The 25,688-nt window shown below is 46.7% G+C and overlaps 1 pseudogene; it reads left to right on the top strand.

Moving 5' to 3' along the window:
- The first annotated feature begins 24,235 nt into the window (after window positions 1–24,235).
- LOC126238615 (5S ribosomal RNA) lies at window positions 24,236–24,353 on the top strand (annotated as a pseudogene).
- Window positions 24,354–25,688: the final 1,335 nt, after the last annotated feature.

Below are 25,688 nucleotides of genomic sequence, written 5' to 3'. Positions count from 1 at the left end.
GTGACTTGGGATAACCTGTCATGGCTTCTCTGTGTGCTCGTATATACAGTGAAGAGCTAAAGAAACTGGTACAGCTGCATAATATCGTGTAGGGCCCCGCGAGCAAGCAGGAATGCCGCAACATGACGTGCATGGACTCGACTAATGTCTGAAGTAGTGCTGGAGGGAACTGACACAATGAATCCTGCAGGACTGTCCATATATCCGTAAGAGTACGAGGGGGTGGAGATCTATTCTGAACAGCACGTTGCAAGACCTCCTAGACATGCTCAATACGTTTGGTGGCAAGCGAAGGTGTTTAAACTCAGAAGAGTGTTCCTGGAGCTACTCTGTACCAATTCTGGACGTGTTGGGTGCCGCATTGTCCTGCTGGAATTGACCAGTTCCATCGGAATGCTCACTGGACATAAATGGCTGCAGGTGAACAGACAGAATGCTTGCGTACGTGTCACATTTCAGAGTCGAATCTAGACGTATCAGGGGCCACTCAAACTGCACACGCTCTACACCATTGCTGGGCCTCCACCAGCTTGAACAGTCCCCTGCTGACATGCAGGGTTCATCGATTCATGAGGTTGTCTCCATACCTGTACATGTCCATCCACTCGATTCAATTTCAAACGAGACTCGTCAGACCAGGCAACATGTTTCCAGTCGCCAACAGTCCAATGTCGGTGTTGACGGCTCCAGGCGAGGCGTAACGCTTTGTGTCGTGCAGTTATCGGGGGTACACGAGTGGGCCTTCGGCTCCGAAAACCCATATCGATGATGTTTCGTTGACTGGTTCGCTCGCTGACACCTGTTGATGGTCCAGCACTGTAATTGTTGGTAAGGCGGGTACCAGGTTGAGATTCATTGGGAGAGTCCTTAGAAAATGTAGTCCATCAACAAAGGAGGTGGCTTACAAAACACTCGTTCGACGTATACTTGAATATTGCTCATCAGTGTGGGATCCGTATCAGATCGGGTTGAGGGAGGAGATAGAGAAGATCCAAAGAAGAGCGGCGCGTTTCGTCACAGGGTTATTTGGTAACTGTGATAGCGTTACGGAGGTGTTTAGCAAACTCAAGTGGCAGACTCTGCAAGAGAGGCGCTCTGCATCGCGGTGTAGCTTGCTCGCCAGGTTTCGAGAGGGTGCGTTTCTGGATGAGGTATCGAATATATTGCTTCCCCCTACTTATACCTCCCGAGGAGATCACGAATGTAAAATCAGAGAGATTTGAGCGCGCACGGAGGCTTTCAGACAGTCGTTCTTCCCGCGAACCATAGTCGACTGGAGTAGAAAAGGGAGGTAATGACAGTGGCACGTAAAGTGCTCTCCGCCACACACCGTTGGGTGGCTTGCGGAGTATAAATGTAGATGTAGATGTAGAAATCTGAAGCAATTTGCGGAATGGTTGCACTTGTGTTACGTTGAACGATTTTTTTTAAATCTTATGGGACTTAACTGCTAATGTCATCAGTCTCTAAGCATACACACTACTTAACCTAAATTATCCTAAGGACAAACACACACACCCATGCCCGAGGGAGGACTCGAACCTCCGCCGGGGCTGAAAGATTCTCTTCAGTCGTCGTTGGTCCCGTTCTTGTAGGATCTTTTTCCGGCCGGAGCGATGTCGGAGATTTTATGTTTTATCGGATTCCTGATATTCACAGTACACTTGTGAAAAGGTCGTACGGGAAAATCTCCACTTCATTGCTACCTCGGAGAAGCTGTGTCCCATCGCTCGTGCGCCGGCTATAAGACCACGTTCAAGCTCACATAAGTCTTGATATCCTGGGATTGTAGCAGCAGTAACCGATCTAATAACTGTGCCAGACACTTGTTGTCTTATATAGGCGTTGGCGACCGCAGCGTTGTATTCTACCTGTTTACATATCTCTGTATTTGAATACGCAAGCCTGTATCAGTTTCGTTGGCGTTTCACTGTATGTGCGCTGGGAATATTTTGCCACCTGCCGCATATTATTACTTATGAGTCATATACTACTTTGAATTGTCGACACAGTTTTTCTTTACATGTAATGTGCTCCTTGTTACCTGCAATGTAGTACTCTTGAGTGAGGATGAGGAATTGTACAGACAATGTTATTCTGTGATGCTCTTGAACAGTATGCTTAAGCTTACAAGCAACGCCTTGTGATTGTTGGTGTATAGTTCTAGCTGCTCCTCTTGAACGGTACCATTGAAGTTCTTCTTCCTGTCCTACGGTGTCTTGATGACCACTCACTTGTTCTGATTGTGGTACCTGGTATCTCCTTATGGCTCGATCATTTCTTACCAACTACAATTCCACTTCAAATTACGACTCCTTTCCAGATAATTTGTTCAGAGTCTCATATAGTCCACTGTCCCTAAGTGTCTTATAAACATGACGATGAGAGGAGAGAGGGGACACCCGGTGCCTAATCTCTTCACCACGGAGGTCACTGGAATTAACGTCCCCACCACACCGTCAGCTCAGCTCTGTCACATGCCCTCACTTCATGAGACACTGTGCAGAGATCTAGGATTCGGTCCACGACAAAGGCGAAAAGTCTGGTAATCGGGAACTTTGTGTCACCACCCTCAGACACTTTGCCGGAATGACAACGGGAAAGGTGCCAACAGCGCACGGTGCACTCTGAGGGTTACCCATAGAAGTACCAGCCACGCATGGCGTTGCTTAACTTCGGTTATCTGAGAGGAGCGGTGTATTCAATGAGGTAAGGCCATTGTATGTAGATTACTCTCGATGAAACCGCTATCAAGAGTCCGTAGCAGCCCACAAACACAAACGCCCCTTTCCTTTATATGGAGGGTGATTCAAAAGTAACTGCACGCCCTTCGAGGATGTAATGTGTGCATCAAAATAAGGGTAAAATGTGAAATAAAGTTTTGTCTGAAACTGCTTTATTTCCGATTAATGGGACATAATGTAATATGTGGTAGGCATTACATCATGGGTCAGTACAGGCTTTTGGTGTATTGTGCTCTCCTGCACATCGAGTGATGCTGATTTGTACGCCTATCTACACTGTTTGGTTGATTCTGGCATGAAATGTCTTTCTTTAGTTGATTTCAGTCTGGTCCGTTGTACTCTATGGCGCTGTTCTAGTGTAGCGGAACCAGACGAGCCGGCCGCTGTGGCCGAGCGGTTCTAGGGGCTTCAGTCCGGAACCGCGTGACTGCTACGGCCGCAGGTTCGAATCCTGCCTCGCGCATGGATGTGTATGATGTCCTTAGGTTAGTTAGGTTTAAGTAGTTCTAAGCTCTAGTGGACTGATGGCCTCAGATGTTAAGTCCCATAGTGTACACACCCATTTGAACCATTTGGCACCGGACGCACCAAGTAAATTCATTCAGTCGATAGTTCATAGACCGCAGTCGTTGTATACGGTTCGAGGGCGTACTGAAGCGGTGAACATGCTGATATGCACCATATTTACGGCGCAGCAGAAAGCTATTCACGAACATCTTGTTTTCAAGCAGAAGAGTACCAAAATATAATGATATCACAGCTATGGACAGGCGTTTAAGGGAATGTGGCCTTCGTGGTGCAATACGGTTACTTTAAAACTTCCTGGCAGATAAAAACTGTGTGCCCGACCGAGACTCGAACTCGGGACCTTTGCCTTTCGCGGGCAAGTGCTCTACCAACTGAGCTACCGAAGCACGTCTCACGCACGGTACTCACAGCTTTACTTCTGCCAGTACCTCGTCTCCTACCTTCCAAACTTTACAGAAGCTCTCCTGCGAACCTTGCAGAACTAGCACTCCTGAAAGAAAGGATATTGCGGAGACATGGCTTAGCCACAGCCTGGGGGATGTTTCCAGAATGAGATTTTCACTCTGCAGCGGACTGTGCGCTGATATGAAACTTCCTGGCAGATTAAAACTGTGTGCCCGACCGAGACTCGAACTCGGGACCTTTGCCTTTAGCGGGCAAGTGCTCTACCAACTGAGCTTCCGAAGCACGACTCACGCCCGGTACTCACAACAGAGTGCTCCGCTGCAGAGTGAAAATCTCATTCTGGAAACATCCCCCAGGCTGTGGCTAAGCCATGTCTCCGCAATATCCTTTCTTTCAGGAGTGCTAGTTCTGCAAGGTTCGCAGGAGAGCTTCTGTAAAGTTTGGAAGGTAGGAGACGAGGTACTGGCAGAAGTAAAGCTGTGAGTAGCGGGCGTGAGTCGTGCTTCGGTAGCTCAGTTGGTAGAGCACTTGCCCGCGAAAGGCAAAGGTCCCGAGTTCGAGCCTCGGTCGGGCACACAGTTTTAATCTGCCAGGAAGTTTCATATCAGCGCACACTCCGCTGCAGAGTGAAAATCTCATTCTGGAAACATCCCCCAGGCTGTGGCTAAGCCATGTCTCCGCAATATCCTTTCTTTCAGGAGTGCTAGTTCTGCAAGGTTCGCAGGAGAGCTTCTGTAAAGTTTGGAAGGTAGGAGACGAGGTACTGGCAGAAGTAAAGCTGTGAGTACCGGGCGTGAGTCGTGCTTCGGTAGCTCAGTTGGTAGAGCACTTGCCCGCGAAAGGCAAAGGTCCCGAGTTCGAGTCTCGGTCGGGCACACAGTTTTAATCTGCCAGGAAGTTTCATATCAGCGCACACTCCGCTGCAGAGTGAAAATCTCATTCTGGAAACATCCCCCAGGCTGTGGCTAAGCCATGTCTCCGCAATGTCCTTTCTTTCAGGAGTGCTAGTTCTGCAAGGTTCGCAGGAGAGCTTCTGTAAAGTTTGGAAGGTAGGAGACGAGGTACTGGCAGAAGTAAAGCTGTGAGTACCGGGCGTGAGTCGTGCTTCGGTAGCTCAGTTGGTAGAGCATTTGCCCGCGAAAGGCAAAGGTCCCGAGTTCGAGTCTCGGTCGGGCACACAGTTTTAATCTGCCAGGAAGTTTCATATCAGCGCACACTCCGCTGCAGAGTGAAAATCTCATTCTGGAAACGGTTACTTTACTTCAACTGTATGGATTGGGTGTTGAGAACGTCCTGGAAATGGTAGATGAAGATCCGACAACACATGCACACCGTATAAGTGCCAATGTAGCGCTACCTCAGCCAGCTGCATGGCACCGTGGAAACAGCAGTTCCACCCACTTCAACTGCAGAAGGTGTAGAAGCTGACACCTGTACGCTACCTTAGAAGTCGGAATTTCTGTCAGTAGTTGCTCGAAAGCCATACTGTTGATCTACTGTTAGGTCGTTGTGCACTGTTTACGGATGAGAGTCTGTTTAGGACAGGGCTTAACAACTGGCCGGATTTGAGCGCGAGTACTCGCGTCTGCTCAGGCACGTGCTCGCGAGCAGGTGCAAGGTCGCGGAGTAGGGAGGGAGGGGAAATGCGCGCGCACGTTTGAATGTGATCTCGCGTTCTTAGCAGATTTAACTAGTCATCTGAATGATTTGAACATTTTACTACAAGGTAAAGATCTGCTAATTACTCATTTCATAGATCGAATAAGAGCTTTTAAAATGAAATTGACACTTTGGGTAAGTCAGCTGGAAACAGGAAACCTAGCTCATTTTCCTAAATTTTCATCCATGCAAGATGTTCACAAAGACTGTGAACGTTATTCACATAGTTTAGTTGATCAGCGCTTTCAAGATCTGACAGCAGTAGACAGTGATTTTGATCTGTTCTCTCCATATTCAGCGAATATTTAAGAGATTCGTCCTGAGCTGCAGCAAGAAATTATTGACCTGCAGTGTGACAGAGAATACAGAGACAAATTTCAGAACAAGAAAAACATTTTGGAATTCTACAGACACTTCCCTCAGGATAGATTTCCTAATTTCCACAAACTGGCGGCTACAATAATATCAATGTTCGGTTCCATGTATGTTTGTGAACAACTGTTCTCTGCAATGAAATGTAACAAGACGCGCCTGAGAAACGCATTGTCTGATCGAAATTTAAACTGCACGCTGCGCCTAAAATGCACAAGAACAATTACTCCGAACATAGACGCAATTGTAAAGGGCAAAAAGTACAAGCTAAACGAGAATCCCACACTTCAGTGACACCTTTTATTGTGTAACAGTTCACAAATTAATACGAATGTAGAGGCATACACTAAGCTAATAAAATTATGTGGCATGTGTATATTCTCCTTTATTTGTTTCATTTGTCGCAGTAATAATTCGCGAGTGATATCCCTGCAGGTGGCCGCGGATTTACATTGACTGGCGGCAGCTGTTGTGTGCCCCACGTGACTTTCCCCAGTCTCCGCTCTGGTCCGGTAGTGGGGGTAGCGTGCTCGCGCTGCTCCGTGCTCACGCTTTGCTGCTCACACCTTGCTCCGCGAGCACGTATGTTGTAAAGCCCTGGTTTAGGACAATCAGGTTACTCGTACCGCATGTTATTCCACAACGTCTCACTGGCAGGGTGTACCGACAGCTTTTAGAACGTGAACTGAGTGGTCTGCTTCATGATGTCGCACTGGCCACAAGAACCATGTTGCGGTTTAAGCACGACGATTCACCTGCGCATTTCAGTCGGGAGGGAAGAGAGTATCTCACTTTGCTTGTCGCGATAACTGGCTAAGTTGTGCAGGACCAGTTGCTTGGTCCATCAGATGTCTGGATCTTAACCCCCTGGACTTCAACCTTTAGGAGCGTCACAAGGAGCTCGTGTGTGGTGTTGCAACTGTGAATGTAGCACAACTACAGCAGTGAATTGAAAATGGCCATGCTGCTGTGCAGAATGACATGAGCGGAGTCTGCTACGTTCCGAGAGCGATAAGACATCGAGCACGTCACCTTCCTCGTCTACATGGACATCGTTTTCAAGATGTTCTGGGGTAAATGTAAAGTACATAGTTATATTGAAATTTCAGGTCCCTTGGTGTCGCTGCTTTCTGGGAAGTATTAATTTCATGTTGTTTGTGTTGCAAACGTTATCCCTACTCCGCAGCATAACTCTGAAGTAGAACAGTTTCAGACAAAACTAGACTACTGGCCATTAAAATTGCTACACCACGAAGATGAAGTGCTACAGACGCGAAATTTAACCGATAGGAAGAAGACGCTGTGATATGCAAATGATTAGCTTTTCAGAGCATTCACACAAGGTTGGCGCCGGTGGCGACACCTACAACGTGCTGACATGAGGAAAGTTTCCAACCGATTTCTCATACACAAATAGCAGTTGACCGGCGTTGCCTGGTGAAATGTTGCTGTAATGCCTCGTGTAAGGAGAAAAAATGCATACCATCACGTTTCCGACTTTGATAAAGGTCGGATTGTAGCCTATCGCGTTTGCGGTTTATCGTATCGCAACATTGCTGCTCGCGTTGGCGAGATCCAATGATGGTTAGCAGAATATGGAATCGGTGGGTTCAGGAGGGTAATACGGAACGCCCTGCTGGATCCCAACGGCCTCGTATCACTAGCAGTCGAGATGACAGGCATCTTATCCGCATGGCTGTTCAAATGGTTCAAATGGCTCTGAGCACTATGCGACTTAACTTCTGAGGTCATCAGTCGCCTAGAACTTAGAACTAATTAAACCTAACTAACCTAAGTACATCACACACATCCATGCCCGAGGCAGGATTCGAACCTGCGACCGTAGCGGTCGCTCGGCTCCAGGCTGTAGCGCCCAGAACCGCACGGCCACTCCGGCCGGCCCGCATGGCTGTAACGGATCGTGCAGCCACGTCTCGATCCCTGAGTCAACAGATGGGGACGTTTACAAGACAACCATTTGCACGAACAGTTCGACGACGTTTGCAGCAGCATGGTCTATCAGCTCGGAGACCATGGCTGCGGTTACCCTTGACGCTGCATCACACACAGGAGCGTCTGCGATTGTGTACTCAACGACGAACCTGGATGCACGAACGGCAAAACGTCATTTTTTTGGATGAATCCAGGTTCTGCTTCCAGCATCATGATGGTCGCATCCGTGTTTGGCGACATCGCGGTGAACGCACATTGGAAGCACGTCATCGGCATACTGGCGTATCACCCGGCGTGATAGTATGTGGTGCCATTGGTTACACGTCTCGGTCACCTCTTGTTCATATTGTCGGCACTATGAACAGTGGACGTTACATTTCATATGTGTTACGACCCGTGGCTCTACCCTTCATTCGATCCCCGCGAACTCTACATTTCAGCAGGATAATGCACGACTACGTATTGTAGGTCCTGTACGGGCCTTTCTGGATACAGAAAATGTTCGACTGCTGCCCTGGCCAGCGCATTCTCCAGATCTCTCACGAATTGAAAAACGTCTGGTCAATGGTGGCCGAGCAAATGGCTCGTCACAATACGCCAATCACTACTCTTGATGAACCGTGGTATCGTGTTGAAGCTGCATGTGCTGCTGTACCTGTAAACGCCATCCAAGCTCTGTTTGAGTCAATGCCCAGGCGTATGAAGGGCGTTATTACGGCCAGTGGTGGTTGTTCTGGGTACTGTTTTCTCAGGATCTATTCACCCAAATTGCGTGAAAATGTAATCACATGTCAGTTCTAGTATAATATACTTGTCCAATGAATACCCGTTTATCATCTGCATTTCTTCTTGGTGTAGCAATTTTAATGGTCAGTGGTGTATATTTAACATTTTACGCTTATTTTGATACATACATTACACCCACGAATTGTGTACTGCTATTTTCGAATCATCCTGTGTACCGTTTTGAAGCAGATATGACGTCTTTATGCCAAGCTACTTGTCCGTGACAGGTCAGTGCGCAGTGTCGCTGAACTCCTCCTGAGCTGCCTCGCCACCCACGTAACAGCTGCCGTCGCTTCCCCGCCGCCCCAGGGCGGTTTGTTGCACAAATAAGAACGCAAACTGCGTGGGGGGCGAGATGCTGCTGATCCGCGGCAGGCAGTACACGGAACGCAGTGCCCGTCGCCCGGGGCGACTAGGCCGCTCCCTCACGAGTCGCGACGCCTGCGCCGGCGTCTCTGTACCCAGCCAGCGTCCCACCGCGTCCCCGCGCCCAGGTGGGCCACCCGCGCATTCCGCCGCCCCCGCTAAGCCGCCGCCGCCTCCCTTGTAGTCTTTATGTCGGACATAATGGGCTACACGGCCCGCGAGGGGCGCGCGCCTGTTTGCGTGTAATCCCGCGGTCCCGGCCCTCCAGTTTTTCGACAGTCGCGTAACCTCGAGTTCGGCGGCCCGCTTTGTCCGTATCTCTCCGTGATTTACCGCCCGTCTCCTCCCCCTCCCCCTCCGCCCGCCCCGCTGTTTGCCCGTCTGTAATCTGCTTAGCCTTTCCGTCCGGCTGCAGAGCCAGCGCATCATTGAAATAAAAAGCGCTCGGCATCGCTCTGTCATTGTCTGCCCGTCGTGCCGCGGGCTACAACCACTTCACTGGTCTCTTCGACCATCCGTACTCTTATACCCCTCGATTAACACGAACTGCTGATATACCTCTGGCAACTGAAATACACTGGCGGAAAAAATCGCAACACCAAAAAATTATTAACCCATGAAGTCCCAAATTAATTTTTTTAAAAATTGAATTTTTTATTCCTTAATTATAATGTACATAGTGTATGAACTACAATAAGTACAAAAATAGCCAAAGAATATTTATACATGCTGATATAATGACCGTCCTCAAAATAGGACGCTGGGATCTAATAGTATCGTATAGCATACTAAACTGTATTCAAGTCTTAACTATTTATTTCTTATGAATTAATAATTTATTGTATATTTATAAATAAATATGTGCTTCCAATAGTAGGTCATCCCTTGCAGTATCTTCTGGATCCTTTCCACAGTATAAATCAAATTTGAAACACTTGCTCCACAAAGAGACCACAACTTATAGCCAAATCTAATAGGCTTGCCTCGGATAAACTGTTTCAGCCCACTTCGTCCATAGTATTTGAGTATCATTTCGTCAATTGACAAATTTTCCTCAAATATGCCAATTTTTGAAAAGATTCATTTATCATTTTCAGGAGACGTCTAGTTCTGAATCCGCGATCGTGTTTGTTTTCATTGGCTAAGTCATTATCTTGAAAATGAAGCAATGTTTTCAACTTCTGATATTTATTCCTTGACGTAGCGGTCTTTATAATTGGTATGCCAACATCTTCATCCTCAGACCAGTATAGCTTCTCATCAGGGAGCTTATGGTACCCAGCAAAAAGAAGAAATCCGACAAAGACCCTCACCTCTTCAACTGTGAGGATAAAATCCTGCATATTCTTCATATTTACTGCATATCTCACAGTTTCTTTCACTATGAACTCGTAATGTTTTCGTTCATCGGTTCTTCAAACATCTCCTTCGGAGTCAAGGAAGAAAGTTGTTCCTTCAGTTTCTCTCTCTTTGTGGTGATATCACGCTCACTAGTTTGAGACAGCTTTGTATAAACTGGAGGTGTCTTTTTCCAATTTCTTTTCTCATTAGTAAGACGTCTCTTCTTCGATTTACTTCTGGAAACTTGGGATGTACTTGGCAGTGAAGTTTTACATACAGTTTCTTCGTTATTCTCTGATGATGCAACATAATGTAATTCAATATATATATAGGGTGAGTCACCTAACGTTACCGCTGGATATATTTCGTAAACCACATCAAATACTGACGAACCGATTCCACAGACCGAACGTGAGGAGATGGGCTAGTGTAATTGTTTAATACAAACCATACAAAAATGCACGGAAGTATGTTTTTGAACACAAACCTGCGTTTTTTTAAAATGGAACCACGTTAGTTTTGTTAGCACATCTGAACATATAAACAAATACGTAATCAGTGCCGTTTGTTGCATTGTAAAATGTTAATTACATCCGGAGATATTATAACCTAAAGTTGACGCTTGAAACCTCCGACGTTCAGTTGCGTGTTGTAACAAACACGGGCCACGGTCGGTGAGCAGCATCTGCAGGGACGTGTTTACGATGACGACCGTATTTACGAGTGTAGCTGTAGTGCACTGTTGTGGTTTGGTCTAGCTGTCGCAGTGTCCGCATGTAGCGCTTACTGCTATTGTTATTCTGCATACGTCTACGCACGCAGACCAACTGTAGTACACCGTGTTACCAGACGTCTGTGATAGTGTAGTGTTGTAGGAACTGTGACCATGTTGTATTCCAACTCTGAAAAGGCGGAGATGATACTCATCTATGGCGAGTGTCGACGAAATGCAGCTAAAGCCTGCAGGGTGTATGCAGAACGGTACCCGGACAGAGAGCATCCAACGTGCCGCACATTGCAAAACATCTACCGCCAACTGTATGCAACAGGTAAGGTCGTAGCACGCAAACGGGTCCGTAACAGGCCCGTCACAGGAGAAGCGGGTGCAGTTGGTGTGTTAGCTGCTGTTGCCATGATCCCACACATGAGTACACGGGACATTGCGAGAGCCGGTGGACTGAGTCAAAGTAGTGTCATGCGCATACTGCATCGTCACCGCTTTCACCCGTTTCATGTGTCGCTACATCAGCAATTACATGGTGATGGCTTTAATCATCGAGTGCAATTGTGTCAATGGGCATTAACAGAGAATGCGTTGCAGTTCTAGCCCGCATCTCGTGGTCGTGCGGTAGCGTTCTCGCTTCCCACGCCCGGGTTCCCGGGTTCGATTCCCGTCGGGGTCAGGGATTTTTCTGACTCGTGATGGCTGGGTTTTGTGTGCTGTCCTTAGGTTATTTAGGTTTAAGTAGTTCTAAGTTCTAGGGGACTTACGACCACAGCGGTTGAGTCCCATAGTGCTCAGAGCCTTTGCAGTTCTACCTGTTTACTGATGAAGCGGGTTTTACAAACCACGGGGCAGTGAATCTACGGAACATGCATTACTGGTACGTGGACAATCCTCGCTGGCTCAGACAGGTAGAGCGACAGCGACCGTGGACTGTAAATGTATGGTGCGGAATCATTGGCGACCACCTCATTGGTCCTCACTTCATTGCAGGGGTCCAAACAGCTGCAACATACATCGCGTTTCTACAGAATGATCTGCCAACGTTGCTCGAAAATGTCCCACTGGAAACGCGTCGACGTATGTGGTATCAGCATGATGGTGCACCTGCACATTCCGCAATTAACACTAGGCTGACCCTTGACAGGATGTTCGACGGGCGTTTCATAGGACGTGGAGGACGCATAAATTGGCCAGCCCGTTCTCCTGATCTTACAAAAAAAAAAAAAAAAATGGTTCAAATGGCTCTGAGCAGTATGGGACTTAACATCTGTGGTCATCAGTCCCCTAGAACTTAGAACTACTTAAACCTAACTAACCTAAGGACATCACACACATCCATGCCCGAGGCAGCATTCGTTCCTGCGACCGTAGCAGTCGCGCGGTTCCAGACTGAGCGCCTAGAACCTGATCTTACACCTCTGGACTTCTTTCTGTGGGGTAGGTTAAAGGAGAATGTGTACCGTGATGTGCCTACAACCCCAGAGCATATGAAACAACGTATTGTGGCAGCCTGCGGCGACGTTACACCAGATGTACTGCGGCGTGTACGACATTCATTACGCCAGAGATTGCAATTGTGTGCAGCAAATGATGGCCACCACATTGAACATCTATTGGCCTGACATGTCGGGACACACCCTATTCCACTCCGTAATTGAAAACGGAAAACACGTGTGTACGTGTACCTCACCACTCATGGTAATGTACATGTGCGTCAGTGAAAAAGACCAATAAAAAGGGCCGGCCGAAGTGGCCGTGCGGTTAAAGGCGCTGCAGTCTGGAACCGCAAGACCGCTACGGTCGCAGGTTCGAATCCTGCCTCGGGCATGGATGTTTGTGATGTCCTTAGGTTAGTTAGGTTTAACTAGTTCTAAGTTCTAGGGGACTAATGACCTCAGCAGTTGAGTCCCATAGTGCTCCGAGCCATTTGAACCAATAAAAAGGTGTTAGCATGTGGACGTAATGTGCTGTTCTAGTCTCTTCTGTACCTATTGTCCATCACCGTTCCCTTTGGATCCCTACGTAATTAGGTGCTCTCCGAAACACACGATCGAACAGCGGAGGAGTGGTACTCAAGCGTCAACTTTAGGTTACAATATCTCCGGATGTAATTAACATTTTACAATGCAACGAACGGCACTGATTACGTATTTGTTTATATGTTCAGATGTGCTAACAAAACTAACGGGGTTCCATTTAAAAAAAAACGCAGGTTTGTGTTCAAAAACATACTTCCGTGCATTTTTGTATGGTTTGTATTAACCAATTACACTAGCCCCTCTCCTCACGTTCGGTCTGTGCAATCGATTCGTCAGTATTTGATTTGATGTGGTTTACGAAACATATCCAGCGGTAATGTTAGGTGACTCACCCTGTATATATATATATATGTGTAGCAGCAGTAGTAGTAGAAGCTCGCAGTCGGGCGGTTGGGTGAGGTCGCTCTTAGAGAGCAGTTGTCTAGCTGTATAGCTCACAGACAGCACTTGTGTGTTGTATGGAGTTGCGGGGGCCGGTGGTGGAGAGCGATGGCGGTGCCTGAGCGATGTAGTATAAGGTAAAACCAAGAATTACTATGTGTAGCCGCGCACATATGTAATGTGTAAGAACTGATTTTGTACTATTTTATATCAAGTCCCATGTAAATGTTTTTTAAAAAATCTTTTAATAATAATCTTTCTTATGAAAATAACTTTTGAAAATCATTCATCTGAATTTAAAGATTTTCACTAATTTCTCCTATCCATGGTCATCCCGATTATCGTAAGGAAAAATCAGTTGTTTCTTTTTATACGTGACAAATCTAGCGGCCAGCATTGCACTGGGCTGTGCCAGAAAAATTTCTTATAGGAGCAGATATATACGCGTTATCCAGAGACTTCATTGAGGTAAGAATTTTCAGTTTACTCAGAATGACTTTTCAGGGCCATGACGCAGCATTGCTGACGTCGAGATTTTCCAGTTTAGATTCACAGTCAGTTAATTATTGAAAGGTTATATATGAGTCACATTTTCATTGGGAGGTTAGTCACATTTTTATTGCGAGGTTACGTAAATTATTTTGTTGGGAGGTTACAACATTCATGGATTGTGTTATATATAAGTCCTGGATGTCACTGTGTCACATGGAGTTCCTTGCCTTTTGCTCTTGGTCGGTCAATGCAGGGACGGTTAATGCTGTTTGTAAATGAAGCTCGAGTTCTTGTCCGATGACCTCCAATTTGTGCTCTATTGGAGACAGGCGTGATGATCGTGCAGGCCAAGGCAACATGTCGAAACCCGGTACAGCGTGTTGGGTTACAACAAGTGTTTGTGGGAGGGTGTTATCCTGTTGGAAAACACACCATGGAATGCTGTTCACGAATGACAGCAAGACACGTCGAATCAGCAGATTGACGTAGAATTTAGAAGTCAGGCTGCGTGGGATAACCACGGGAGTGCTCTCACTGTCATAAGAAATCGCGCCCCGGAACATAACTCCAGCTTTAGGTCCAGTTTGTGTAGCATGTAGACAAGTTGGTTGCAGGCCTCGGACTGGCCTCCTAACCAACGCAAGGTCGTGAGTGGCACCAAGGCAGAACCAGCTTTCATCAGAAAACACGACAGACGTCCACTCTGCCCTCCAAAGAGCTCTTGCTTGAGACCACTGAAATCGTAAATGGCTGTGGTCTGGGGACAGTGGAATGCACGCTCTAGGCCTTCTAGGTCGGGTCTGTCCTTGAAGTAACCGATTTGTTCGTCGTGTGACTGTGGTGCCAACTACTGCAGTACAGTTCGCCAGTGCCATACGTCGAATAGGTGGTCTTCCGGTAGCGTCACGTGGCCAGCAACAGCCCAGTTTTCTTGCGACTGACATTCTCGACACCATCGCTACCAGAAACTACGTACAGTGGCTGCATTCCCGCCAGGTCTTTCAGCAAATATCGCAGAAGGAACATCCAGCTCCTCGTTGCCCCATTACACGGTCTCGGTCAAACTCAGTGAGGTGTTTGTCGGCTTAAAGGCATTCCTGACTAACATCAACTCACCATGTCCGATAATTTTTAAACTATGGCAACCACATCTAAAATAGTTATACATGATTGACTGACAATTCATACACTAAACGGTTGTTTAAATACAGGAGTTAAAACTATTGAAATATAAAACTGAATGGGAAGTCCAATAGTCCACCGTAGCTGTAGCTGTATTTATTTTAGTCGACATAAATAAATACAGCTTCTGCTACGGAGGACTATTGGACTTCCCATTCACTTTGCCGGCCGCTGGTGGCCGAGCGGTTCTGGCGCTACAGTCTGGAACCGCGCGACCGCTACGGTCGCAGGTTCGAATCCTGCCTCGGGCATGGATGTGTGTGTTGTCCTTAGGTTAGTTAGGTTTAAGTAGTTCTAAGTTCTAGGGGACTTATGACCTCAGCAGTTGAGTCCCATAGTGCTCAGAGCCATTTGAACCATTTGAACCATTCAGTTTTATATTTCAATAGTTTTAACTCCTGTATTTAAACTACAGTTTACTGTACGAATTGCCCATCAGTTATGTTTCACCACGTCCAACCACAGAGGTAACTGACGCTCAAGACCGTACAGCGTGTATTTAAAGCAAACCTGATTTGCATCCTCACATGGGCTCTACCAGCGCCACTCTTATGCAGCTGAATAGACATCATCCTTCAGATGCAGAAACACGCCTAGTAACTTTCGTTTATATCCAATCCTTCTTGGTGTCTCAATTCTTTTACGTGAGTGTGTTACTCCGCTATCTTAATTGCTGTTGTTATAGTCTGCTGCCCTGCTATGAGGGCTATTCGTTTATTAAGATGCGATAGGTAGCGAAATGGAAACAACTAGAACTAAACTAAACCCTGTCCAAACATAACTCGGAAAGCCCAACGGTACTGACCGACCGCCGTGTCATCCTTGGCCTGTAGGCAGCAGTAGATGCGGATACGGAGGAGTATATGGACGGCACACCGCTCTCCCGGCCGTTGTCAGTTTTCGTGATCGGAGTTGCCACTTCTGAGTCAAATAGCTCCTCAATTTGCTTCGCAAGGGCTGAGTGCATCCAGCTTACCAACACCGCTCGGTGGACTGGACGATGACCCAACTTCGGTTGTCTTATGGGTACCGATGTTACCACTGCGGCAAGACCGTTGGCATACGGAAACAACAGTAAAAATCAAAAACTTTTTATTTGCAACAGGGAGCTACACTTTCCAGTTACTTCCCTCCATAATCACCATTCCCACTTACGTATTTGTCGTGGCGTTGTACCAACTTTCCGATACCCTCTTCATAGAAGGCTACCGCCAGTCTGCAGCTAGTTGTGTCAAAATGTTTTCTTCATAACCAGCGGCTCATATGAGCAGAGATGAAAATCAGTGGGAGCCATGTTTGGGCTGTATGGTGAGTGATCAAAAACTTCCAATCGAAAACACTGCGGGGACGTCTTCATTGTCCCTGCAGTGTACAGCCGAGAACAGTCATGAAGAAGGAAATGCGTGACAGTTACGTTATGCGGGCTGCACGACATCAGGCGAAATCTCACTTCAGGCCCTCATACTTGGCGGGAGACACTATTCTCCTAAGCATCTTCACATGCTCACTGTGCGCTCAGAGCTGGAAAGAGAGACGTGACGCGAGCGACAGGCATATCAGAGATGCTGCCCAACACATCTGTGCAAAACTTCATCGGATTTTCGCTGTGGTTTCCACTTGGCGACCGTTCGAACTTTAATAAACGAATAGCCCCCGTGCTTTTTGTGATGATCTGGTGACACTACAATCTTCTGGCGATAACTATGGTTCCTTTGATTGCTCTAGGAGGTGGGTCGTCGAACTACACTAAATATTAGTTCACTTTGTTACATGAAAGACAAAAAGATTTATTGAACTTGATGCAGTCCATCGCTGCCGGCGTACTTGATAATTTATAGCTGCCGTTGACGATTAAAGCATCACTTGATGCACTAATTAGCAAATTGTTCTCTTGTAGTACAATGGTCTACTTTTACAGAAGCACAGTTCCGCATAAGACATGAAAAATTCTTTATTTCAGCTACGTGATGTTGATTGCTTCAGCTGAGGTCATAACCTTGTGCAGTGCCCTTCCATGCTCGGCTATACAGGGTGTTACAAATAGGTACGGCCATACTTTCAGGAAACATTCCGCACACACAAATAAAGAAAAGATGTTATGTGGATATGTGTCCGGAAAAGCTTAATTTCCATGTTAGAGCTCATTTTAGTTTCGTCGGTATGTACTCTACTTCCTCGACTCACCGCCAGTTGGCCCAATTGAAGGAAGGTAATGTTGACTTCGGTGCTTGTGTTGAAATGCGACTCATTGCTCTACAGTACTAGCATCAAGTACATCAGTACGTAGCATCAACAGGTTAGTGTTCATCACGAACGTGGTTTTGCAGTCAGTGCAATGTTTACAAATGCGGAGTTGGCAGATGCCCATATGATGTATGGATTAGCACGGGGCAATAGCCGTAGCGCGGTGTGTTTGTATCGAGACAGATTTCCAGAACGAAGGTGTCCCGACAGGAAGACGTTCGAAGCAATAGATCGGCGTCTTAGGGAGCACGGAAAATTCCAGCCTATGACTCGCGACTGGGGAAGACCTAGACCGACGAGGACACCTGCAATGCACGAGGCAATTCTTCGTGCAGTTGACGATAACCCTAATGTCAGCGTCAGAGAAGTTGCTGCTTTACAAGGCAACGTTGACCACGTCACTGTATGGAGAGTGCTACGGGAGAACCAGTTGTTTCCGTACCATGTACAGCGTGTGCAGACACTATCAGCAGCTGATTGGCCTCCACGGGTACACTTCTGCGAATGGTTCGTCCAACAATGTGTCAATCCTCATTTCAGTGCAAATGTTCTGTTTACGGATGAGGCTTCATTCCAACGTGATCAAATTGTAAATTTTCACAATCAACATGTGTGGGCTGACGAGAATCCGCACGCAATTGTGCAATCACGTCATCAACACAGATTTTCTGTGAAAGTTTGGGCAGGCATTGTTGGTGATGTCTTGATTGGGCCCCATGTTCATCCACCTGCGCTCAATGGAGCACGTTATCATGATTTCAGACGGGATACTCTACCTGTGCTGCTAGAATATGTGCCTTTACAAGTACAGCACAACATGTGGCTCATGCACGATGGAGCTCCTGCACATTTCAGTCAAAGTGTTCGTACGCTTGTCAACAACAGATTCGGTGACCGATGGATTGGTAGAGGCGGACCAATTCCATGGCCTCCGCGCTCTCCTGACCTCAACCCTCTTGACTTTCATTTATGGGGGCATTTGAAAGCTTTGTCTACGCAACCCCGGTACCAAATGTAGAGACTCTTCGTGCTCGTATTGTGGACGGCTGTGATACAATACGCCATTCTCCAGGGCTGCATCAGCACATCAGGGGTTCCATGCGACGGAGGGTGGATGCATGCATACTCGCTAACGGAGGACATTTTGAACATTTCCTGTAACAAAGTGTTTGAAGTCACGCTGGTACGTTCTGTTGCTGTGTGTTTCCATTCCATGATTAATGTGATTTGAAGAGAAGTAATAAAATGAGCTCTAATATGGAAAGTAAGCGTTTCCGGACACATGTCCACATAGCATATTTTCTTTCTGTGTGTGTGAGGAATGTTTCCTGAAAGTTTGGCCGTACCTTTTTGTAACACCCTGTATATTGACCTCTGCATGAGAGCGCTGCTGTGCTGAGGAGAAGGCGTGTCTTCTTCTGCCTCTCCCATTCGTCGTTGTGGTTTGCAGCGAGACACTGCTAATGTCTGTGTATCCATGTGCTTTGTAGAGTGTGGTGTGGCACCACGATCTTAGGACGATAGCACAGTTCGATGCAGCTATCTGTGCTACTTCACCTCATGCAGCTCACTTCCTCTCTTGATAACCACTGAAGTGTTAAACTCACCTGACCAATTATTAGTCATTTGGTCGCTTGAGAGCGTTATAAAGGCTCATTTTGGTAAATGGGGACGAACTGCAGGGCAGGATCCCTGACCAAATGGATATATGGGCGAAAATCCAATCCAATGAAGGTCCTCGTCTGTACTAGTTCTTTACGTCCACTCTCGAGGCGGAAGTGAGATGCAGCACCGTCATGTTGTAGGCTCGTTACCCTCGGTGACAATGTGCGTCTTCCAGCTGGGAATACAAAATCATCCGCAGGGCTTGCCGATACACTTGGCGTGTCAGTCTTTGTGGAAGGATGACTGCTCCCCTGAGGTGGTTGCCATTAATGCCTGCCTAGACTTTGAGGCTGAATCGACGTTGATAGTTCGCTGCCACCGTGGTATGGGCGTTCGCTATAGTCCACAGATGGGTGTTGTGAACGTTGAAGACATCGCCGCTCTGAAGATTGCCTCAACACTGAATAGGATGGATAATAGAAATTCCAACATCGTGGTGGCATGTGCGACGAATAAGCGACAGAACCTTCGTCGTGGAAGTAAGTCCTTAACTAATAAGGCCTGCACTCGTTGAAAGTAATACGGATGGTGACAGTTGTCATGAAAAATGTTCCACACGATTTTCTGGCTTACCCCAAGCTGGCAGCCCACCTGGCTGATGCTGATACTGAGGTCACTGTCAAACAACATTTTATCTCCACTTTCAAGTGGGTTCACTCCCATGAAATGCATTTCTGGCCGTATGTCCATAAGATCTTTTTTTCACCTTATTCTCTCAGTGATAGTTTCCTGCAGCTTGTTCATATTCACCAGCCTCACTCTCTAGATGAGAAATGGTACCAGGCAGTCATCCGCTATCGTATGTGTTGGCAGCGAAGCGTAAGATGGGTCATTGTAAAGACGTGACAAAACGGCAGGAAGGAACTATCGTGTTTCAAAGTGCCTATGATCACGCAGTGAATGAAGAGTCCTCTTTGTTGCTGTATCAATGCAGACTGTCCAGCTGGTGTACATGGAGAGATGTACCACTCATAACCGTGTTACACCGGATGCAGGATACGAAAGTCATGCCTTGTCAGTGATAATCGGTTTCAAATTCGGCAGCAAATGCTGCTGGCAGTGAATGCAGGTCCATCCCAATACGTTTCACAGCTATCATTGCTAGTCGAACTCCATGCGTTGAACTTTGGGTGTCGGCTGCCGCGCAAAAGGCCCTTGCTGACAGAGGCACATAAGGCTGTTGGTCTTAAGTGGAGCCAAAGAACACGGAAACTGGACGGTGGTTGTAGTGTGCTCGAACGAATCACGATTTTGCCTCTTTTAAAATGATGCAAGGCGTCGAGTGTAGTGTAGTGCAAGCGAGGCGTTTAAACTTCGCAGTGTTTGGTGTGTGTATTTCAGGCTAGAGGTGGTTACGTAACCTTTTGGGGACTTTATCGTACCGTCTGACTTACGCATACTGATTCACATTAATGTTGATCATCATCCAGGATTTTTATTCCAATATTCTCGGTGAGCAAGTATTGCCCTTTCTTCTAAAACTACCGTCCTCCAGGATGACTACACAGTGCAGAACACATGCAGTACTTAGAGTTAATGCAATTTTCAAGCAGTAAAATGTTGTTGATGTGATCTTCAGCCCAGAGACTGGTTTGATGCAGCTCTCCATGCTACTCTATCCTGTGCAAGCTTCTTCATCTCTCAGTACCTACTGCAACCTACATCTCTTGGTCTCCTTCTACGATTTTTACCCTCCACGCTGCACCCCAATACCAAATTGGTGATCCCTTGATGCCTCAGAATATGTCCTACCAACCGATCCCTTCTCCTAGTCAAGTTGTGCCACAAATTTCACTTCTCCCCAATTCTATTCGATACCTCCTCATTAGTAATGTGATCTACCCATCTAATCTTCAGCATTCTTCTGTAGCACCACATTTCGAAAGCTTCTATTCTCTTCTTGTCTAAACTATTTATCGTCCATGTTTCACTTCCATACATGGCTACACTCCATACAAATACTTTCAGAAACGACTTCCTGACACTTAAATCTATACTCGATGTTAACAAATTTCTCTTCTTCAGAAACGCTTTCCTCGGCATTGCCAGTCTACATTTTGTATCCTCTCTACTTCGACCATCATAAGTTATTTTGCTCCCCAAATGGCAAAACTCCTTTACTACTTTAAGCGTCTCATTTCCTAATCTAATACCCTCAGCATCACCCGATTTAATTCGACTATATTCCATTTTCCTTGTTTTGCTTTTGTTGATGCCCATCGTATATCCTCCTTTCAAGACACTGTCAATTCCGTTCAACTGCTCTTCCAAGTCCTTTGCTGTCTCTGACAGAATTACAATGTCATCAGCGAACTTCAAAGTTTTTATTTCTTCTCCATGAATTTTAATCCAGCAGTAAAATACATATGTTAAAATTCAACGGAAAATGGAATTGTTTTTAATTCTGCTAGCACGACACACACCGAAGTTGGTCACACAGATTTTAATTTCTGCAGTTGCTGAGAATGTTAAGAGTCCGTCTTGATCATTACACCTTTCCAACAGAAATATATGCACCAGAAGATGCAAGTAAAAACTTTGTGAAAGCGGTAGTGTGAAGGTACAAGGATTTTAATGAACAAAGCTATTATGAGTTGACGAGCTTTCATTCAGCTATATGCTCCTCAGTTATATTCATTCTAAAACATAAATTTTACTGTTTGAAAGTTCCGTAATCTATATACATTGATGGAAAAAGTCGAAGCGCCAAGAAGGAGTTGTGCGACGTAAACGAAAGTTGCTAGGCGTATTTCTACATCTGAAATATTAATTTCTATCCAAATTTGGCACCAGCAGCATAAGAGTAGCGCTAGTAGTGCCACTATGAAGATAGAAATTAGGTTTACTTTAAATATACGCGTTATGACGGTCGTGAGCGTTAGTTGCCATCGAGACTGGACATGGCGATATGACGTTAGTCAAGAATGCCTTTAAGGCGACAAAGACGCCATTATCAACACCTCACTGGGTTTGAACGAGGGTCTGGAACAGGACTACGAGAAACTGGATGTTCATTTTACGATATTGCAGAATGACTTGGCAGGAATGTAGCCACCTTAGGTGATTGTCAGCAGCGGTGGTCACGAGAATATACACTACTGGCCATTAAAATTGCGACACACGAAGATGACGTGCTACAGACGCGAAATTTAACCCACAGGAAGAAGAGGCTGTGATATGCAAATGATTACCTTTTCAGAGCATTCACACAAGGTTGGCGCCGGTGGCGACACCTACAACGTGCTGACATGAGGAAACTTTCCAACCGATTTCTCATACACAAACAGCAGTTGACCGGCGTTGCCTGGTGAAACGTTGTTGTGATGCCACGTGTAAGGAGGAGAAATGCGTACCATCACGTTTCCGACATTGATAAAGGTCGGGTTGTAGCCTATCGCGATTGCGGTTGATCGTATCGCGACATTGCTGCTCTCGTTGATTGAGATCCAATGACTGTTAGCAGAATATGGAATCGGTGGGTTCAGGAGGGTAATACGGAACGCCGTGCTGGATTCCAACGACCTCGTAGCACTAGCAGTCGAGATGACAGGCATCTTATCCTCATGGCTCTAACGGATGGTGCAGCCACGTCTCGATCCCTGAGGCAACAGTTGGGGACGTTTGCAACAACCATCTGCACGAACAGCTCAACGACGTTTGCAGCAGCATGGACTATCAGCTCGGAGACCATGGTTGCGGTTACCCTTGACGCTGCATCACAGACAGAAGCGCCTGCGATTGTGTACTCAGCGACGAACCTGGGTGCACGAATGGCAAAACGTAATTTTTTCGGTTGAATCCAGGTTCTGTTTACAGCATCATGATGGTCGCTTCCTTTTTTAACGACATCGCAGTGGACGCACATTGGACTCGTGTATTCGTCATCGCCTTACTGACGTATCACCCGGCGTGATGGTATGGGGTGCCGTTGGTTACACGTCACAGTCACCTCGTGTTCGCACTGACGGAACTTTGAACAGTGGGCGTTACATTTAAGATGTGTTACGACCCGTGGCTCTACCCTTCATTAGATCCCTGCGAAACCCTACATTTCAGCAGGATAATGCACGACCGCATGTTGCAGGTCCTGTACGGGCTTTTCTGGATACAGAAAATGTTCGACTGCTGCCCTGGCCAGCACGTTCTCCAAATCTCTCACCAATTGAAAACGTCTGGTCAATGGTGGCCGAGCAACTGGCTCGTCACAATACGCCAGCCACTACTCTTGATGAACTGTGGTATCGTGTTGAAGCTCCATGGGCAGGTGTACCTGTACACGCCATCCAAGCTCTGTTTGACTCAATGCCCAGGCGTATCAAGGCCGTTATTACGGCCAGAGGTGGTTGTTCTGGGTACTGATTACTCAGGATCTATGCACCCAAAATGCGTGAAAATGTAATCACATGTCAGTTCTAGTATAATATATTTGTCCAATGTATACCCGTTTATGATCTGCATTTCTTCTTGGTGTAGCAATTTTGACGGCCAGTAGTGTACAATCACACGGAGGCCGGGCTCCGGATGGCCACGCGGGACTACCGAGAGGGAACACCAGCGTGTTCTGCGCATTGTTCTGGTGCACCGTACTGCTTCTGCAGCAGTAATCTGAGCAGCAGTCGGCACCAACGAACTGTTTCAAATCGCTTACTCCAAGGACAGCTCCGAGCCAGATACCCCGTAGCGTGGATTCCACCGACCGCAGACCACCGCCATTGGCGACTTCAGTGGTGTCAAGCAAAACCTTATTGGTGGGCGCGGCGGATGCCTGTTGTGTTTTATAATGAAAGCTGGTCCTGCCTCGGTGCCGTTGACGGCCGTGTGTTAGTTAGAAGGAGGTCAGCTGAGGGCCTGCAATCAACCTGTCTGCGTCCTAGACACACTGGGCCTACACCTGGAGGTATGTTCTGTGGCGCGATTTCGTATGACAGCAGGAGCACTCTCGTGGTTACCCCACGCACCTCGACCGAAACTTTGTACGTCAATCTGATGATTCGACCTGTCATGCTGCCATTCATTAACGGCTTTTCAGGGAGTGTTTTCCAACAGGATAACACCCATCCACGTACCGCTGTTGCAACCCAACATGCTCTAAGAGTGTCGACATGTTGTCTTGGCCTGCTCGACAACCAGATATGTCTGCAGTCGGGCATATATGGGGCATCACTGGACTACAACTCCAGCGTGCTCCACAGACAGCCCTACGTCTTCCTATACTGACCGACTTAGTGCAACATTGATAAAAGTCCCACAAACTGACGCCCGGCATCTGTACAACACAATGCAAGCACGTCTGCATCATTGCATTCAACAGTCTGGCCGTCAGAATTTGCTACTGATGTATTAGCATTTCGGGCAACGGTCTTGCCGCAGTGGATACACCGGTTCCCGTGAGATCACCGAAGTTAAGCGCTGTCGGGCGTGGTCGGCACTTGGATGGGTGACCATCCAGACCGCCATGCACTGTTGCCATTTTTCGGGTGCACTCAGCCTCGTGATGCCAATTGAGGAGCTACTCGATCGAATAGTAGCGGCTTCGGTCAAGAATACCATCATAACGACCGGGAGAGCGGTGTGCTGACCCCACTCCCCTCCTATCTGCATCCTCCACTGAAGATGACACGGCGGTCGGATGGTCCCGGTAGGCCACACGTGACCTGAAGACGGAGTGAGTACTAGCATTTCACATTTGCAATGGCTTATCTGGACCTTACATTAAATTGTGATCTTGCAAAGTTAATCACTTAAATATCTTACCTGGACAAACGCGTTCGAGGATTTTCATTACTCTATGTTATTTTCTGGCGTTGCGATTTTTTTCCTTCAGTGTATAAGTAGTTTAGCTATCGTTGCCCTTGTTTTAAAACTATCTGCATACATTACTGATCTGACAGTAACTCAGGCACCCTATCGCACATCAACTGTCTCACTAAATCAGTCGAACTGAATGCCATAGAAAATGCCTTGACTCTTTGACACAGCGGTTGAAGCGTACAAATCAGCTTCCCAGCAACCTGTTAGCTCTGCGGAATCTAATCGTCAGTGAGTGGCTTCTTCTGGGTATGGTGTCGACAAGAAATTCGTGGATACCCTTTCTCACTGAATGGAGCCCATTATCGAGGGTTTTGGCGGTGTTAGACGATATTGGCGTGATGTCTCTTCGGGCTGACTTATTTTGTGCCTGCTCTGCTAGCTACGAAACGCTAAATGGGAACACTTTCTGATCGACTGGAAATGACCTGTTCAGCGTTTCACAGTTAGAACATGAACACACGACGATTTGTGTATCGCACAGATCCGCATCACTTTTAATCATCATTAGGAATTTACACTTGAAAGACACGTCGTTTGATGTAGAGGTGCACAGTATATACCACTGATGACGAGCTGTATGTCTGAACACTAATCAGACTTACTTTTGAAATGAAGCTCATGCTGTATGACAAAGTTTCCTTTCTCGCACCTAGGTCGGATTGCTTAGTATACAAAGAAAAAAGTCGCAAGCCGTTAGATAAGTGATTATTTGGTCGTTTAGTTTGTACAAAAAACATAAAACGTGAAAAGTGTGACTGTTGCATATGCTATGTCAGCGCCATACCAAAAACGTTGTTCGTCGACGCTATTCCGCAAGAAATATTTGTTGAATGTGCCTCTCTTCAACACAGATTCCAGAATTTTACACTACGTTCTGTGATTCATTACGTAAAGCTTCCATTCGTTGTAAAGCAAAATCTCTTGTAAACTGTATGTCTACATATATAGATGTACTCAAATAGTGAAAAAGAGATAACGAGATGCTACTTAGCA

This window comes from Schistocerca nitens, chromosome 2 (assembly GCF_023898315.1).
Source record: "Schistocerca nitens isolate TAMUIC-IGC-003100 chromosome 2, iqSchNite1.1, whole genome shotgun sequence".
Classification (NCBI taxonomy): Eukaryota; Metazoa; Arthropoda; class Insecta; order Orthoptera; family Acrididae; genus Schistocerca; species Schistocerca nitens.
Note: the sequence above shows the minus strand (reverse complement) of the source record. Positions and strands in the feature narration are given on the sequence as shown.